At 48.5% G+C, this 19,278-nt stretch overlaps 1 protein-coding gene across 2 annotated transcripts in view; it reads left to right on the forward strand.

The window, feature by feature from the left end:
• PTPA (protein phosphatase 2 phosphatase activator) overlaps positions 1–19,278 on the forward strand; it is a 698,483-nt gene that overhangs the window by 315,102 nt on the left and 364,103 nt on the right. The window lies entirely within an intron of this gene.

Genomic DNA, 19,278 nt, shown 5'->3' on the forward strand with positions numbered 1-19,278 from the left:
CATGCTAAATTTGTGTTCTAAATTCTTTTCCCACCTCCTTGCTTGGTACTGCTTTGGGAGTCTGTCATAGATATGGAATATGTCGGAGGACCCAATCCCCTCGAAGAACAAGTTACTTTCTTACCTGGTAACGTTCTTTCGATGGGATGGTCCGATGACATATTCCATATCGCTCCCTCCCTACCTTCCCCGCTGCAGAATTTCTTTTGCGATTGCAGCTTGCGTTCCGCAAGGCCTCGTGTGTCTGACTGGCAGAAAACTGGTGGCACACGTTCTGTGGGAAAAAACTACAACTGAGGCTATGGGCGTCGTGCGTCCTACTTATCACATCGGGTGACGTCGGCCGTCAGAGGAGGTCCTAGGGGACGGCGCATCAACGTCATCGACGCAGGACGCAGACGCCGAAGATTTTCCGAAGCAGCACAGCTGTGGACATTACCTGTCATAGATATGGAATACGTCGTCGGACCATCCCATCGAAAGAACGTTACCAGGTAAGAAAGTAACTTCTTCATCTCTAATATCAGGAGGGAGACCCACTGGCTACCTATCAAGCCTAGAATCATCTTCATATTACTGTTTATCGCCTACAGATGTCTCACTAAGAAAGCATCTATCTACATCAATAACGCAATAAGAAAAAAAGAATCTAACGGAACAATCGGATCTAATGAAAAGTTGCTACTTGTGGTCTGTTAGGGAGAGTTCTCTGTTTAGGCTGAATTTCCTAACCTAGTGAGTCCCCCAGCAGCTTTGCTGGATTTTTGGGGTTTATTTTTTTCTCCTGCCAAGAGTGAGACTCTTTTACCCTCACTCTTGGACATGATTTGAGTGTGTTTCTTTGAATCTAGATGTGTTTAATGGGCTATGGGGTCTTTTACTCCATAGGGCTTCATGTGTTTTTGTGATGTGTGTTACACAGCACCCTCAGTGCAGTAACACAGGGGTTTCATAGTGACTCCCCAGTATAGACTCCATACCCTGGGACTGACTTACTAGTCTTAAATTCAGAACAGAAACAGTACAAACCATCATATTGTGGACGCACTGGCTGGGGCAATTCAATTGCCCCAGGGTCTGTTAGTCGAAGGGGCACGTCTCTGTCCCCCCTGATTGAGTTTTGGCTGGTGGCAGTGGATACTACCTTTTTATATTCAACCACAAATATTTTCCTATGGGATTTCCCATTGTTTTAGGCTACTATCTTTATTTAATTATTTACGGTAGCCTCGAACATACCGCCGGTTCATTTAATTGATATTAATTCTCCGGTTGGTATTTTTTGCCAAAACTCGATTCTAAAATGGCGTTTGTGTTCTCTTCTGTGACTCCAACCCAAGTCGAGCCCTTTGTTCCACTTTTTGGCGGGCTTCTCCACAGAAGCCCTCCAAAGTGGTGCCACTCTGTCTGGGGTACTTAGGAGGGGTGGAGGGGGATTTAGGCACCCTGGACTGAGTTGCCTAGGCAACTCAAGTCACACTCCGTCCGGATTGGCCCAAGTGGTGAGCCGGCCGGCTCACCACTTAGCATGTTTGAGTGACAGCTAGGCTGAGTGAATGGGGGTTTTCTGCATAAAAGCAGGGCTTTGGGGACTGGAACTTCAGAAGTCGCCACAGGACCTAAGAATCCGATGAGGGAAAAGCTGAGCCGACCTGCCACGACGCCACCACCGGTGGAGCCCTGCTGGACCGTCTCACCATTTTTTCCAACGACAGAGATCATCTCCCCCCGGAGAGTCTTCTTTCTTTGACTGGTGGGGATAACCAGTTTTACCGTCTTTTCGCCTTCCTGACGTACCTCGTGGCCGCCTTGCCTGTGCCAAGCACCCCGGCAACCGGGATACCACGTTTTACCACGACCGCGAACAAAGGTACCACCTTTAACCGGAAAACTCTGTGGCTGATTTCTTCCCTGGTAGTGCAACGACCTTCATCTTTCCTCCAAGTCGAGATCTTCTCTTCCCCTGGACGACGACGTGACTTGCACCCACTGCCAGGAACAACTGCCACCGCTGGAGGATCCTTCCCACTTAAGGTACCGTGTCCCGCCTGGCTTCCCTTGCTACCGACTGTACGGGGTAGATTTAGCCCCCGGCTTTCGAACCTGGGTTAGCCTGGGACACCCTGGCTAAACTTTCCTAAGCATCTCTAAACTCTTTTTGAACCCTCTGCAAGACTTTCTAAGCCTAGTGTAACTGTGTGTTCTTGGGCGCATTTGTGCTCTGCTCTCTCGAAGAGTGGGCCCAGCCTTTGGACTTTGGCTCACCAGTGACTTTTGCTCTTCTGCCTTGCTAACAGTGTTCCTAAATCTTAGAGTGGTGTACCTTTCTATATTCTGTCTTTTTCCCTCCCTTTCTCACAAACTTATTGGAGTGCCATCTAGTTAAGTGCTCACCTCTGTATGAAAATAAGTGGTGTTTTACTGTGACTTATCTGATAAGGGAAAAGGGGTGTATATATTACAATAGTAACTGTGTTTCGAATATTTAACAACAAGAGTGCTGGAGCGTTTCAGTGTGTTTTTAAATAAATAATTATATACTTTGATACCAAAGCTCTGGTCAGTGTTTGCTTGTATTATTGTGTCTGAGTGCCTATTGTGTATACTTTGCATACTACCTAACTCTTCTTGAGAGAAGTCTGACTGCTCAGCCACAGCTACCAGGTAAATCTGGGTGGTACAGACTGCTACCAAGTGGGTTTACTGCTAACACCTGTAGACCTAAATCTTTTGCAGTGTTCCCTAAGGGAACTGCACAGGTTTCTGCCTAACATGGTCCCACGTTACAAAAGCTCTAGTGCCGGGGGAAGCAGCTTCTCAGTCATGGCCCCAAATCACTGGAACACCCTACCTTTAAATATCAAACAGGAAGTCTTCTTCCAGAGCTTCAAAAAACGAATGACTTACAGATAATTACAATCAGCCACCTTCTAACCAAAAATCCTCACCGAATTGTGTAAATAAGTATCAGCGACTTTGTAATTTCGTTACAACGTCCTTTCATCGCGGGATGTTTTTTTACCGCAAATTTTTAACGGAAAAACCCATCTAATATTTTAGAGGGGGGGTTAGAAAATTTTGTGTATGGGGTGTTGGTGTTTGGGAATAGATACAAAATTAAAGGGAATGGGGGGGTTTGGGGAGGACACCCTCCCAAAATAATGTGAACAAAATTTGAAGGGTTTATTCGTTAAAAAAATCACTGTAAATAACCCTGCGAAAAAACATTCCACGATGAAATGACATGTAACCGTAATTTCATGTAAGTGTAACCAATGTCTTCCTCTCTTTGTCAGACTCAAACTGTATGATATATGTACGTACCATGAATGCCACTGAATTATAACCAAGATGTCTGCAACTACGCCTTGATACCCTAGGGTCTGGGCGTAAAATAAATGTAATACATAAATAAAATAAAATGGTTGCTAGGAAGGTTTTCCAAAGTCTCTATCTAGGATAGGGCTTGTAAAGGCCAACCTAGGTTTAGCACGGTTTCTTGCAACTCCAGTTGAGCAAAGCCACTCTCAAGTAGTCGTCGTGATCAAGCAGCAAAGCTGAACTAAGGAAGTGGGCCCTGTTGTGTAGTACAGTTCATGCTTACCAGAACAGGCAAGTAAAAGGCCCACACAGCTGAGTTATAAAAATAACTATCTTTTATTACAATACTAATCTAAGGCACACTTTATTTAAGGTAAGTAAAAATACTTATGAACATGTATGCAACTCATTGCTAGGTCACGCACAATGGGTTACACTCTACTTTAAATTACTTTGGCATAAAACGGATACATTAAATGCAGTCTTTTAAGGCAGTGCGCAAGTGATGTTATTTGACAATTAAGCTTAACACGATATGCTAACTCTGGTGTCCCAAAAGGTTCCTGAGGATGCTGGGGAGTAGACAGGAGGGCGCTCAGTTAGTGCAGGTACAGTAGCAAAGTTCAGTTAGTATATGGCAATTGTAGCACTGCAAAGATGAGGACTTAAATCAAGTTCCTGTGTGAAGAGGAGCCAACTACCACCCCTGGGGTTCTTCAGGAGGACCCCCAGAAGTACTGACCGGGACACCAGCGCCCTGGATAGCGCTAAGGTAAGCAGGACTTTGCGCCCAATTCAACCCCAATTGGGAGGGGGGCAGGTCAAGAAATATAAGGGATCTTGTGCCCCTAATACCATTGAAGTTGTAAATGGTCCCAAGTGACATGAAATTGCTGGGGGCAGCAAAGCTCACTGTTGTCGCTGTGCAGGGTCGTCTAGTCACATGTTTCAGTTGGTAATCCCTGGTCGTCTTTAGAATCCTCTGGAGACTACAGAGGTTGAACTTTGTACGTCCTGCAGGCACGTCTCCTGGTGGACGGCAGCACAGTGGATTTCCAGAGTCCCAGCAGAGCCTCGAAGATGCCCAATATGAGTTCCAGCTGTTTGGCTAGCCGGAAGTTCTTGCAGCAGTGGATGTCTGGTTTTGGGCCTTACAGATAAAATACAGCTGTGCACTCTACAGCGACGGAAAACATGTGACAAACTTTGAGCAGGACAGTTGACTGGTTGGTCCCACCAGTCTTGAGGAGGAAGACAACTCGTGGAGGTCTTCCCCGTTGAGTATAATGTTGAGGTGGGCAAAATGGTGGTTCTTACTGGTCCAGTACTGGTCTCTGCAGAGTCATCGAGGGTTCATAGTCTTCAGATCTCTTCAGTTCCAGTAGCCTACTTTGTTCCTGGGCCCAGCTCGTCTCCTTATATCCAGAAAAGCAGCCGAGGGTGACCCAACCCTCCAATAAGGACACTCTGCAACATTCAAACCTGGAGGTGGCTGTCCGATTAGGGGAGTATCTACATCTATGGGATATGCAGTGATGGGACAGAGACGTTTCTAGAGGTCTGGGACCGGCTCCAACCGGATCTGCTCCAGTGAAGACTGCAGCTCTGGTACCTAGGCTGGTTCGTTCCTCACAGATGGGGTAGTCCGTTCAGGCCACCCCTTTGCTTTGGGGCAGGTGTTAGAAGAGTTACTGCTTGCATCTTCCATGTTGTGGGTCTGTTGACCCGTTTGTGTGCATGTTGGAGGGGGTGGGGGGGTGTCGTGTCCAGCAGACATTGGCTCAGATCTGGGTCTCTCGCATCCTGGGGAGTCCATGCCAGCTTCAGTGTTGCCCTCGATCAGTCACCTCCTACGGCCATAACCCTGTCATAGAAGGGCCAGAGGAGAGCTGAGGTGATTTCCTCTAAGCCACTGCCCTACCCTTGAAGGACTCCCGCTTGGTGTGGCAGCGAGTCACTGTGGACTTCATACTTGTGTCCATGACATTGGCTTCAGATAGGTTTGACTCTTGCTCTGAGGGACATTCTGCAGGGCAAGTCATTACTTACAAGGCAGAGTTAATAAAACGGCCATCCCTGTATTCATGGCGTGTAGTGTGACCTGCTCATGCCTATGGCGTATTCCAATTGTGGCCTTATTTGGCTCCCTTAACACCTTAGCGGACAGACCTGGAGCTACTGCTACATGCGTCTATTGAGAATAGCCATCTTCCTGATTGTAGTACATGGCCAAGGGTGACAAGTGTCCCCTCCACACGTCCTCTGCAGCGCATCTCCTATGTGCCGAAAGAGTCCAGCTTTGCCCTGCATCAGGGTTGTAAATGGACTAGTCCATAGCAACATTGCACTGGCATTCTTAGCCGGACACTGCTCCACATCATGTCTGTGCATGTAAGTGATCTGATCGCCGGCAGTCTTCCTGGCATGACTGTTGCATGTGACAGAACTATCGAGCATCGCTGCACGTTCATGGAGAAGTGAGGCACCCAGGCAATAGGACACCCAGCAATACGATGCAACGGTACTGATACACTCAAAAAGCACATTATTACAGTACTTGGAAGTATCAGGAATCTAGCAGGAAGCACTTGATAAAAAGAACCAGCACCAAAGAAATCTTTGCAATTTTTAGGGAACTCGAGACACCCACTCCCTCCCCCCAGAATTTCACCAAAGACCAAACCTGGTGTGATATACAAAAGGCCATGCAAACCAAGTTAAGCCTCCTCAAAAACAAAATACTAGCCACCAAGCAAGCCCTACCTAATCAACACTTCGAAGGGATTGTGTCCTGTGACGTATTCCTCATCTTAGATATATCCTTCCAGCTCTGCTGGCCTCGGAAAATTTTTTCTCTAGAGGGCGCTGCGCATTGACGTCCCTCGAGTCGATGTCCTTCGACAGCCGCCGTATCGACGCTCGACGTCATCCTGCCTATAAAGGCCGCGCGCAGCGTCCGTTGCTCAGTTCCGTTTTTCCGCGCTACTCGGTGCCTCGGAATACCGTTACTCAGTTCTTAGTCAGATAATCCTATTTACCTCGAGTTATTCGATCCGTACTCGATGGCTTCCTCGTCGGCACCCACAACTCCTCGATCCGGCTTCAAAAAATGTCGAGATTGTGGGAAAAAGATGTCGTTGACCGATCCTCACAGAAATTGTCTGTGGTGCTTGGGAGCCGAACACCATTGTTCGGAGTGCGAGGACTGTATGTCCATGACAGCTAAGGCCCTGAAGGAGCGTAGGGGGAAGCTGGAGAAAGGTAAGACTTTTTTAAAGCTTCTTCTTCGTCGAGGAAGTCGAGACATTTGTCTCCTCGTCACCATTCGCGCTCCAGGTCTCGGAGTGGGTCTCATCACTCCTCGAGATCGAAGCACTCGAAGAGAAGACGTTGAAGATCCCCTTCTCCGTCTTCCTCTTCCTCTGTTTCGACAAAAAGAATCCCTTGCCCCACGAAACATAGTTCCCGGGCTGAATGGGAGGAATTCAGAAAAAATATGATGAGCGTCTTCGAGAAAGCGGCCTCGACCCCCTCGAAGACTGCCGCGAGCGATGCTCTGGTCGAAAGACCCGAAGGTCAAAAACGCCGCGAGTCGCAGTACCCGGCGAAAGAAACCTCTCGAGCGCGTCTCGAACCCTCGAGTAGGACTATGACCTCCAAACCTTCCTCGACGGTTCCGTCGAGGCCGTCGACGAAGGTTCCGTCGACGTCGAGGTCGATGTCTTCGATGCCGTTGTCGAAGGGACCTTCGACACGGGTCTGTCGACTCGACGCCAGCCTCGACACCGGCGTCGACGCCGAGAAAAGTCACGGTGACCACACATCCAGTGACGATCCCCAGGCCCTCGACGTCGATGGCGTCGATATTGTCGAGTAGAATTCCAATTCTGTCGAGGTCCTCGAGGCCTCCACCTCTGTTTTCGACGCCACGCTCGAAGCCTTCGACGACATCGACGTTTTCGAGGCCAATAATGACAAGTTCGGCACCCTCTGCCTTGGAAATGGGATTTACTCCCTTTATGAGTTCAGAACAATTGAGAACTATATCCTCAATTTTAGAAGAGGGTGATTTGTCTGAACAAGACACATTTGAGTTACAGGGACCTGTAACCCCAGTTAGAGAGGAATTTTCCTCTGAAGAGCGCAGATTAAAGGATCTTCATGATTCTTTACATGAGGCAAGTGGGCAAGTGGGTACGACACTTCCCCTGAGGTGGATTTTGCTAAGCCAGAAATGGCGGCAAGTACATCAACCAGGAGGTTCGCTTGGTTGAGAAAGTCGGGTTTTGCCCCAGATGTGCAAGCCAGGCTCTTGAACATGCCATTCGATGGCTCTTCTTTGTTCGGGAAAAAGGCGGATGACAGTTTAGAGAAACTGCAAACTTCAAAAGCAGCAGCAAAATCCCTAGGAGCTGCAATCCGTCAGACTCCTTTTCGTCCCACAGGAACCTCTGCGAGGGGCAAGTCCTTTCACTTCTACTCCGCATTCGGAAGAGGTAGAGGACGAACGGCTCAAAGGGGTCAAAGAACTACCCGAGGTGGACGGGGTAGATATTCTAAAGCCGCAGCAACAGCAGGTGCCTCTTTACCATCGGCATCTGCATCAGCCGCCCCAAAGCCACTCTGAGGACTCCCCTCACAGGACACCTGTAGGAGGCAGGTTGACTCAACATCTGAGGGTATGGCAGGCTATCACGTCAGATGCTTGGGCATTGGAGACAGTTGCCCAAGGTTACTGCCTGCCTTTCCTACGTATACCTCAGTCATCCACCGGGGATCAGCTCACAGAAAGCTCCAGATCCGCTCCTCTTGCAGGAAATTTTGGACCTGCTAGAGAAAGGTGCCATAGAACCGGTACCTGTAGCGGAGAGGAACAAGGGCTGGTACTCCCCTTACTTTCTCATTCCGAAGAAAGACGGAGGACTGAGACCCATCTTGGACTTGCGAGAATTGAACAAATTCCTCAGGAAAGACAAATTCAAGATGGTCACTCTTTCTCAGATCCTCCAGGCCCTTCAGTTTCAGGACTGGTTGGTATCTCTGGACCTTCAGGACGCTTATTTCCATGTGCCTATCCATCTCAAACACAGGAAATACCTGAGGTTCGCAATTGGCAACTCTCACTATCAATTTCGAGTACTGCCATTTGGGCTGACCTCCGCCCCGAGGGTCTTCACCAAGTTAATGTCGGTAGTGGCTGCAAGTCTAAGGAGGGAAGGGATTCACGTCTACCCCTACCTGGACGATTGGCTGATCAGGGCTGTTTCTCCGGAGCAAGCTCGGATCCAGCTAAATCACGTGTGCTACTCCCTTCACAAACTGGGCTTCTCCCTCAATTTAAAGAAGTCTCAAATGATACCATCGCAGAGACTCCAGTTCATAGGAGCGATCCTGGATACTTCCCTGGGAAAAGCCTCGCCACCAGAGGTGAGGGCTCAAGATATTCTACAGATGGTTACCAAGTTCCAACATGCCCAACGTCTCCCAGCCTTCGACTTTTTGAGGTTGCTAGGCCTCATGGCATCCTGCATTTTCCTTGTGCCAGAGGCTCGCCTGAGAATGAGATCCCTCCAGTGGGCACTGAGGACTCAGTGGTCACAATTCTCAGGGAGAATGACAGATCTTCTTCAGGTTCCCGGCAGGGTGGCTCGAGACCTTCAGTGGTGGGCCTGTCAGGAGAACATTCTGAAAGGAGAACAGTTTTGGCGACCCTGGCCGGAGATAACAGTAGTCACGGATGCCTCACTCACGGGGTGGGGAGCCCACACCAACGACTTGACCATCAGCGGTCGTTGGTCTCCATCGGAGTCCAGACTACACATCAACCTGTTAGAGCTGAGAGCCATCAGACTTGCGTTGAAGGCTTTCCTGCCAGCTGTACAAGGGAAGAACGTCCTGATAATGACGGACAACACGGTGGCCATGCATTACCTCAACAAAAGAGGAGGCGTAGGATCACTACCCCTGTGCAGAGAGGCGATGCAGCTCTGGTTTTGGGCAATCCAAGAAGGAATCTCTCTTTCGGCAGTTCACCTAGCCGGAGAGAAGAACTTGACAGCGGACGCTCTGAGCAGGCAGAACAGTCTCCCACGAGTGGGAGCTAACTCAGGAAGTCCTTCAAGAGATCTTCGCCCTTTGGGGAACCCCTCAGGTAGATCTGTTCGCCACCAGCCTAAACAGGAAATGCGACCTGTTCTGCTCAAGGGAATTTCCTCCGAGAGGAGCTCTGGGAGACGCGTTCATAGTGGACTGGGAGTTTCCGCTTCTGTACACGTTCCCACCGGTCCCTGTCATTCCTCAAATGTTCAGGAGGTTGAGAAGATTCCGGCGAACCATGATCCTAATTGCCCCGGATTGGGCCAGGAGAACGTGGTACCCGGACCTTCTAGACTTGTCCATCTGCCCTCCAATTCGACTTCCTCTCAGAGAGAACCTACTCTCACAGAAGGGAGGTCCGGTTCTCCATCCAGACATCAAAACCCTCAACCTTCACGCTTGGCTTCTGAACGGCTGAGGTACAAGGATTGGGACCTCCCTGATGATGATATGGAGGTGTTGCTTTCGGCAAGGAGGCCAGCAACAAAGTCTTTATACCGCTGCCGTTGGAACAGATTTTGCAGCTGGTGTAGAGAACAGAATATCGACCCTTTTTCATGTGGTACACCAATGGTTTTGTCCTTCCTACTATATTTGGCAAATTCAGGCCTTCAAGTTGGCACAATTAAGGGCTATCTTGCAGCGCTATCTATCTTTAAGCGTACTGCGGAAGAACCATCCTATTTCAAATTACCCTTGGTAATACAGTTTCTAAAGGGGTTAACCAATGTTTATCCCCCAAGACCATTCCAAGTTCCCCTATGGGATTTAAACTTAGTACTAACTTTCCTGATGGGTACACCTTTCGAACCTCTCCATTCTTGTTCGTTAAGATTCCTTACCCTTAAAACTGTTTTATTAATAGCACTTACATCTGCTAGAAGGGTGAGCGAATTACAAGCTCTTTCTTGTAAACCCCCTCATACAATCTTTCACAAAGACAAAGTTGTCCTGCAAGTGAAGCCTAATTTCCTCCCAAAGGTAGTTTCTGAATTCCATCTCTCTCAGAAGATTACCCTACCATCTTTCTATCCTCCTCCTCACCCGGGGAAAGAGGAAGAGAGGTTACACAGACTAGACCCTAGGAGGGTTTTAAGTTTTTACATTAGTAGACTAGCCAGGATAAGACAGGCAGACCAGCTGTTTGTAGGTTACGCAGGTCACAAGCTGGGGTTACCAATAACTAAGCAGACCATTTCCAGATGGATCATTCTAGCCATTCTGGAATGTTATAAACTGGCAGGGAAAGAGCCCCCTCAAAACCTTAGGGCTCATTCGACCAGAGGTATTGCAGCTTCATCGGCCCTCAAAAGAGGCGTGCCAGTTAAAGACAAATGTGCGGCCGCTACATGGTCGTCTGTCCATACCTTTACACGTTTTTACAATCTGGATTTCTCCTCTAGTCAAGAGACTAGGTTTGGAAGGGCTGTACTGCATTCTATTCATCAATAGAAGACAGCGTGAAGTCAGTACTCCCTCCTCCGAATATAGAATACTGCTATGGGAGCCTATCTAAGATGAGGAATACGTCGGAGGACACAATCCCTTCGAAGAACAAGTTACTTCTTACCTTGTAACGTTCTTTCGACGGGATGTTCCTCTGACGTATTCCTCATCGACCCTCCCATCCATCCCCGCAGTTCTACTTCCCTTGTTGTTGCAGTTTATGCTCCTTCAGGGTGATTAGTCTAGTCCAGACAGTAATACTGTGGGCTACAAAACGGAACTGAGCAACGGACGCTGCGCGCGGCCTTTATAGGCAGGATGACGTCGAGCGTCGATACGGCGGCTGTCGAAGGACATCGACTCGAGGGACGTCGACGCGCAGCGCCCTCTAGAGAAAAAAATGTTCCGAGGCCAGCAGAGCTGGAAGGATATATCTAAGATGAGGAATACGTCGGAGGAACATCCCGTCGAAAGAACGTTACCAGGTAAGAAGTAACTTGTTCATCCCTGTCCCACCACCTGCCCCGGCCCACCCCCCCCCACCTTTCTCCTTCAAACCCATTCAGGAAAAAGACATCATAAACATAATGAGGAACATCAAACCCTAAAACTGCAAAGGGGATACATGCCCAGCCCCCATTATCAAAGACTGCACTGAAGCGCTAGCGCCCTTCCTGACAGCTTTGTTAATACCTCCTTCACCACAGAGAAAGTTCCCACCTCCCTCAAGGAAGCCTGGGTCCGCCCTCTCCTAAAAAAAAAACAACACTCGACCCCACTTCCCCCAACAACTATAGACCTGTCACCACTGTCCCGTTCCTCCTCAAAATACTGGACAAAGCAGCCTACCTGCAGGTTCAACACTTCATTGAAGAAAACAAACTCCTTGGACTCCGCCAATCTGGTTTCCGCCCCAGACACGGGACTGAAACCGCCCTTCTTGACCTGAAAAACCAGATGGACGATGCTAGAGACACAAATAAACCAGCACTTCTCCTACTCCTTGACTTATCCGCGGCCTTCGACCTCGTAGAACATGACGTCCTATGCCACCACCTTTCCGCCACTGCCAAATTCTCCCCAGAGGCCACAGCATGGATCACCTCCTTCTTACAAGACAGAACCATGCAAGTATTCCCCGACCTAGCCTCCGCCTCACCAACTATCATACTCTGCGGTGTGCCCCAAGACTCTTGCCTCTCCCCCACCCTCTACAACATTTTCACACGACCCCTCTTCCTCGTACTCGACGCTATGGGCATCTCCTACACCAACTACGCCGACGATACCTCACTGGTAACTATGACACTGACTCACTGACCCTCAACAACCTCTACAACACCATCCAAGCCTGGATGGCAGACAATGGACTATGCCTCAACTCCGACAAGACCGAACTCCTCCTGGTAGGTTCCCCCGACCTGCTCAAAAATCTAGACTCACAATTCAGCCACTTCACCATCGACACCATCAAAATTCCTGTCTCAGATTCTGTCAAAACTCTTGGAGTCTACCTGGATTCTAACCTATCCATGGACAGACAAGTCAATGCAATAGCCTCTGCAGCTGCATCCCATGCTAAACTTATCAATGCGGTCAGACCCTTTCTCTCCAAAGAGAACTGCACCAACATAGCCAGAGCCATCACCGGCTCGAGGCTAGACTACTGCAATGTACTCTTTCTAGTAACCTCCAATAAAAACCTAGAGAGACTACAAGTCATACAGAACAATGCTCTCCAGGCAGCCCAAGGCATTACTAAAAGAGAACACATCTCTGAGGCCAGGAAAATAATCCACTGGCCCCCATTAAAGGAAAGGGATTGTCTTTAAAACTCTGACACTGACCCACAAGTGCATTCACCTCACTGCTCCTGCCTACCTCTCAAAAAGAATCCACCCCGTCTCCACTACCAGGCCAACTAGATCACCATATACCAACATGCTCTCTGTGCCACTAGTAAAAAAAAGCCAGAGCGGGCGGATCCAGTTTCCCCTATCTCGCACCCATTCACTGGAATGCCCTTCCACCTACAATCCGAGGTGAGGCCTCCCTCACCACCTTCTGCAAAGCTATGAAAACTATCCTCTTCACATAAGGCCTCGCACACTAGCATGAATACTCACCACATGACCCAATGCATTAGTTGTAACACAATGACCAAGTGCAATGGCTGTAACAACAGTATGCTGTTCTGTAGTATTCACAATGTATCATCAACTGCCACTATGCCTGTACCTGTGTAACTGTTTTTTGCCAGTAACATCGCCTCAATGCCCTTGGGCTGCTTGCGCGCTATATAAATAAATAAAAAACAAATATCCCTCTTTCCTGCCCCATTTACACATTCTCCCCTGCTGTAAGATAATCTGGCTCTCGCATTAAGATCATAGTTGGGGGCTTTTCAAAATATTTTGGTACCTTGTGTTGAAAGAGAAAAGTCCCTGTGGTGAATATATGAGCAAGTCAGGGAGCTGGCTTATGGGATTGGAGCTGGAGCCCAACACGGCAGTAGAAGGTAGGGGGAAGCGGTTATGCTCAGGTTATCGAGGTGGGTTTGTACTGGGTTTGTAGCGCACACCCCCTGTATAGAGCCTAGGAGATCCCACAAAGGGGCTCTAGATCATGACCAGTGAAGAGATGTTGCAGACTTTCCATTAGTAAATCTGGTGCAGGATAATCTTAGTTACCCAGCAGATTTTTCTTTCGCTGTCACTGAAACCGATGTTGCCAATTTGGCTTGTTTTCCCCACAGAGCAAATCAGATACTCTTTCTTGTAAAGTCGATTTGATTCAGTGAATAGTAAACTTGAAACTGCCAAACTCAAGGCCTTGGTGGAGGTGAGTTTTGATAAGTGTCAAGGGCAGATCTAAGCTGCACACTAGGCCATGTTTGCATGTCTCACATGTCCACAGAGAAACAGTGACTCCACAAAGAGCGGCAGGGAGTGAGGAAAAAGCCCCTTGTAGGAGGAGAACCCCCCCCCCCCTAAAAAGACTAAATGGTAGTGAAGGCAGTTTGAATTTGGGTGGCTGATGTTTGCGGAGGTATAAGTTCTGGTTAGACCCGACGGTTGCAGGAGATGTCTGAGACCAAAGGTAAGGTTGTAATCTCACTGACTGATAGAGTACTGGCAGGTCACAAATGTAGAATTGATCCAGGATGTGAAACAAGAGTCCAGGACTGTGGGCAAAGGAGCTGGTGTCCGATGACTGCTGGAATGAGGAAGTAGTGAAAGACATCAAATGAACAGCAGCAAGTAAGGAGCACTGGACAACTTGTGAGTGTTGACCCAAAGAACTACTGGCCATGTTTCCTTTTATAGGGTGGGCAGAAGATGCTGGTGGAGCAATGGTTTTTGTGACCTGAAGTAGTCTTTTACCACCTTGCAATGTTCTGAGATCTCGTAGTGAATCGGTCAGCGTCATCGTGGCATAGTGTTGTCACCTTATGGCTGTGAGTGGCATAGTGTGGTCACCTTATTGCTGTGATTCCCCACCACCGCCTGGCTGCACATGATGGCAGCAGCTCCATGTCATGGTTTTGTCGCCACCTTCCGTATAGACGTGGTTCGGTTTGTGGTTCTGCGCCTGTAGACCCTGTGGCTCCTGTGAAACAGGCATGGTATCAAGAGAGACACAGACTCAAAAGTAACAGATTCAAAACCTTTATTTTATAGTTCCGGGATTGGTATAATACCTAACTGGCCCTAACTCTAAAGGGATTGTTCCCATAAATTATGCTTCTAAGGGGTGTCAACGTTCGTATGTCCAAAACCAAAGTTCGTCTGTGTCCAAACCTATGCTTGCCCTCACTCTTAAACCAAATGTAATAGGGGATCTTCGTAAAGGAAAAATGATGACTCCAGGAAATGTATGCCACAGCTGGTTTCAGGTAGTCTAACCCCTAGGTGTAGTTCTGCCAGTTCAAAAAAATGTTCAGCTTAAAAGGTTTGCCTTCAGAACCTTCCACAGAGGAGATGGAGTGTGCTTGGAAATACCCCATTAAGGTGGAGGGAGAGTGGGTTGGTGTATAATTGGGAAAGGGGGAATACCATGTCTCGCCCTTGGGTGTTCTCCCCCAATACTCTGTGACCCTCCATTCAGGTGATCCTTCATCGCTTGTCCACTGCCAGGGTCGGGATGCAAAGCGATGGCCCTTCCCTGGCTACCTGAATGGAAGCTGTGTAGGGGGAGCAGCAGCAGAAGGAGAGAGCCCACTGCCCCCAGCCAGCCATAAGTAAGTCCCATCACCCAGAGCGCAGGGGTTAGAAAGAGAAGACATGGGGGAATTAAAGCACGGAAGAAGTTAAACCCCAGAAGATAATGATAACCCCAGTAACAAAGTGCAGATGTTTAGCCCTATTAAACAAAGGTTTAAAGCCCTAAGCATGTAACTGCTGGCTCCGTGGGGCAAGGGAGCCATGGAAGGTAATTCGGTTACCTGGTGAAAGATGCACACTGATGTGAGAAGCGCGCAGGCAATGCAGGAAGCTTCCTGAATTAATGAAGGGGCGAGAAGATCTGCACTGTTTCCTATTACTTGAAGGCAAATGGGAAAGCAAAGTAGGAGCCAAAGATTTAAAGATGTCCCATGGCCATGGTTGCTGGCAGGTCATGTATTTTACTCGTAGGTTACAGTTTGTTCATGTAAGGGTTAACGGCCCTGCAGCTCTCTTCTGTCAGTTTGTGGCAGTTGGGACCAGAGAGCTGTTAGGTACGCTGTCTGGCGGCGTACTTGTGATGTCAACGCTTCGCTAGGGGAGTCAGCGATGCCATAGAACTGTAGGATCAAGCGTTCTGTTCGTACGAGAATGCGGAGGATATGTAAGCTGCGGGAGTAAGTCATACGCAATGTTCCGCAGAGAGTAGAGTAAAGCACCTCGAGTGACGTCGCAACGTGAAGAGGGAAGTAGATCTGGGGGGATCGCTTTGGCAACGGCGGCTAAATGCGAGAATGATGTGGTATGTGAGCGATTATGCTTAAGACATGTCGCTCCGTCCTTGTTACCGATCGTTTGGCAGCAGCTTGGTGAGGCGTATGGTAGCAGCGCTTTGAAGGACCAGTGGAATATTGCATCAAGCACAGCTAACGAAAATGGGACTAGTCGAAGCTGCATGATACGAGTAAAATGAAGATATGTATCCTTTTAATGAAGTGAAGTTTGAGCATCGTGCTGTGAGTTGGATATAACGAAATTGCAGGTTAAGGGTGCGTATCCATGGATATTTAGGGTGTCCGTGTTATTTTGACATGCAGTTCGAAGTATGCTAATAAGTATTATAGTGTGTGGAGTTTGCCAGTGTTGCCATCAAGGAAGTAGTTATGGAAGAATGAGCTAGCATAACTTTTTGAGGAATTTGAGAAGTTTTAGTCTCTTTAAGCGACATGGACTTTTAGGAACTTAGTGGTCCAGTCCAGGGCCATAAGGTGGCCATGGACCTATAGGTCTCCAGAAGTTAATTTAGGGTCATAAGGTGATCATGGGCTTGTAGGTCATGTATGCTGAAGACAATGTTATGCTACAGCCTAACTTTACACATAGGATTTCGTGATCCAAAATTAATTTGTACCTTGCTTTCGTTATGAGTGTCAGTGTGGTGCATGCCTGTCTTCCAGCATGAAGTGTGGTGCAAGTCACGGTGGAGGGGGGGGGGGGGGGGTGTGTGTGTGGTTGTGTGTGTGTGTGTGTGTGTGTGTGTGTGTGTGTGTGTGTGTGTGTGTGTGTGTGTGTGCCAGTGCCACAATGGTATAGGGTGGTAGCGCCTCTGTGTATTTGTGGGTGGGTGTCACTATAATATTAGGGAGCTGGTGAAGATATTTTTTTTTTAATTTTTTAGTTGCATCATCTCTAAAAGATGCTTGGCAGATCTCTCCTGAGTGAGTTCTCCTTGTAAGCTTACCCTTGTATGGGTGTTGTTGCCTTGGTGGTGCCATGCAAGAAGCGGTATGTGTTTGTTGGAAGTGTTCTAATGGGTCCTCCTTACAGAGTCTTTCCATGTTAGGGTTGCGTGTGTTAAGGTGGGATGCGAGTGCGTTGGACCTCTCATGTTTGGTTTGTCATCGGCAAGGGAGGAGATGTGTTGTGATGTTACTTGATGCATTGTTATGAGCTGGCAGGGAACTTGGTATGAGCTGGCATGGAACACTGAGAGAGCGCTTGGAATGCTTGGATAGGAGTCCAGCTCCAGAGTTCCAACATGGTCAGTTGAGCCTGGGTGATGGGACCTGGTGGTTTCTCTATGCTTATCAGCTTATGCATCCTATAATAAAGACATACTAAGAAACCTAAGAAGTCGCTTTCTAACAGTTACTGAGATTTGTACCATGCAGCACTCCCATTTGCATGCTCCCAGGTGCGCTTGCAGAACTGAAGGAAAGAGGAGGCTCGGTTAGGTTGGTGGGGAGAGATGGAAACAATGTGTGTAGACCAGAATTAGCCTGGACTCTAGGTTTGGATCTGCTTCTAGGTGCCCAGGGTCGAGAGCATTGACTCATTTGTGTCCAGAGGGGGGGAATTGCGTAAGCATGTGGTGCCAGGATACATTGGTCAGGCACTGTGTTGTCTTTATTAACATAACTCACGCCCTTGTCTTTTTAGGTCTGTCCAGGCCCCTGATGTAGGCAGGGTGGGTTTCTTAGATTCCCTTGGCTCACCTGTTCATAGCGCTCATGCACAAAGAGTTCTAGCTGGTAGCGTTGGGTTTAGCCTCGAGTTTCAGTTGCTAACGATCTCACTAGAAGTTGGTATATTTATTTATATACATCGAAGAACAATGCACTTTTGATTGCAAAAGAGCGTACAATATATATCAGATTTGGTGGGAAGCATTGAGCTACATACAATGGGGGCGTTTTGAGTGACGTTCTGACATGGTTGTGGTGGGGAGTAAATGGCACAGTCACCAGGGATAATACATGGGTGAACTTGCATAGATTAGGGACAATCAACGTTGGGCATTTCTATTTGCAGGTGTGGGTAGTACGGCCATCTATATTAAGGATGTCAGTGTTTTGGTGATGGGGTGCTGAAGAAGGGGAGTTGACCACTCTCTGCTGCAGTCCTCTGCTCCGTTAGGAAACAGCCTGAGAGCCAAGACTACTTGAGATGGTGTGTGCAGGAGATGGTCCTGATGCTGCATGTTTACTATGGCAGAAAGCTTCTCTTGTGGTCAGAACTTCCCTACATCTCCCTGCGTCCCCTCCCCTGCCCCCTGTTGAGAGATGTTGATCACTTGGCTCCTCAATGGTCAGACACTCCTCTGGTGCCTTCATAAGAGCTGTCGGATGCTGTATTATTCAGGCTTTGCCGCTGCCAGATGCTCGATTCCTCTGGCTTTGGAGCTGCCGGATGCTCGATTCCTCTGGCTTTGGAGCTGCCGGATGCTCGATTCCTCTGGCTTTGGAGCTGCCGGATGCTCGATTCCTCTGGCTTTGGAGCTGCCGGATGCTCGATTCCTCTGGCTTTGGAGCTGCCGGATGCTCGATTCCTCTGGCTTTGGAGCTGCCGGATGCTCGATTCCTCTGGCTTTGGAACTGCCGGATGCTCGATTCCTCTGGCTTTGGAGCTGCCAGATGTTTGACTTTGTCAGTGGTATCTGGGAGCAGCTGCTGCTGATCTTCTGGTAAAGGATTAGCTCAGAGCCAATTGAGCCAAGCTTCTAAAGTTCTGTGCACTGTAGTCTGGCGTGGTTGAAGAGCGGTGTTGTGGGAGGATTGCAGAGATTGCACTCGTGCAGAAGGGGGTACATGCCTGAGTGGATCAGCTCATGGTAGATCATCAACAGATGCGAGATGATGGTAATTTAAGTGAGGGGGGGGCCGCTTAAGTGTCCCAATCACCAACTACAAGGTTGCATTAATCCATTCCGGCCGCCCCTCTTCAGTCAAGGTAATCGTATTCAAATTAAGCCGCTTTCGTTCTCGACAACCTCTCCAGATGCAGAGACAATCTTGAATCCACAGGCATCCCATTCTTACTAGACTACATCTGGTCTTGGCCCTTGCAGGCCTGACACTTTAGAGTGGAATGGCATATACAACGGAACAGCTGGTTGGCTGATCTCTGGTGTATAGAGCTGCTGTATACCATGACATTGGTGCAGGCTGTCACCAACCATAGGGAGCCCTCCTGGAAAGCTATGCGAGATTAGGGAGACAGGGCTCTATTTCCATCTCTTGAGTCCCGAGATCAGACACACACATTGTCTAAGGTGAAGAGCGAGGGAGTGTGAGCAGCAGTGCGTGGTAAAGAAAGGAAGAAGGAAGGAATTGTGGTGTGGCGTGTGTGTGTGGTAAGAGCAAGTGGTACGTGGAGAAAGGAAGTGAGAAATGCGGAGGGACAGAGGAGGAAGTAGATGTGGCGAGAGAGTTAGAGTAGAAGGGGGAAGACTAGAGGGAGTAGAATGTGAGAG

The sequence above is a fragment of the Ambystoma mexicanum genome, chromosome 8, assembly GCF_040938575.1.
Source record: "Ambystoma mexicanum isolate Mex_15411 chromosome 8, UKY_AmexF1_1, whole genome shotgun sequence".
NCBI lineage: Eukaryota > Metazoa > Chordata > Amphibia > Caudata > Ambystomatidae > Ambystoma > Ambystoma mexicanum.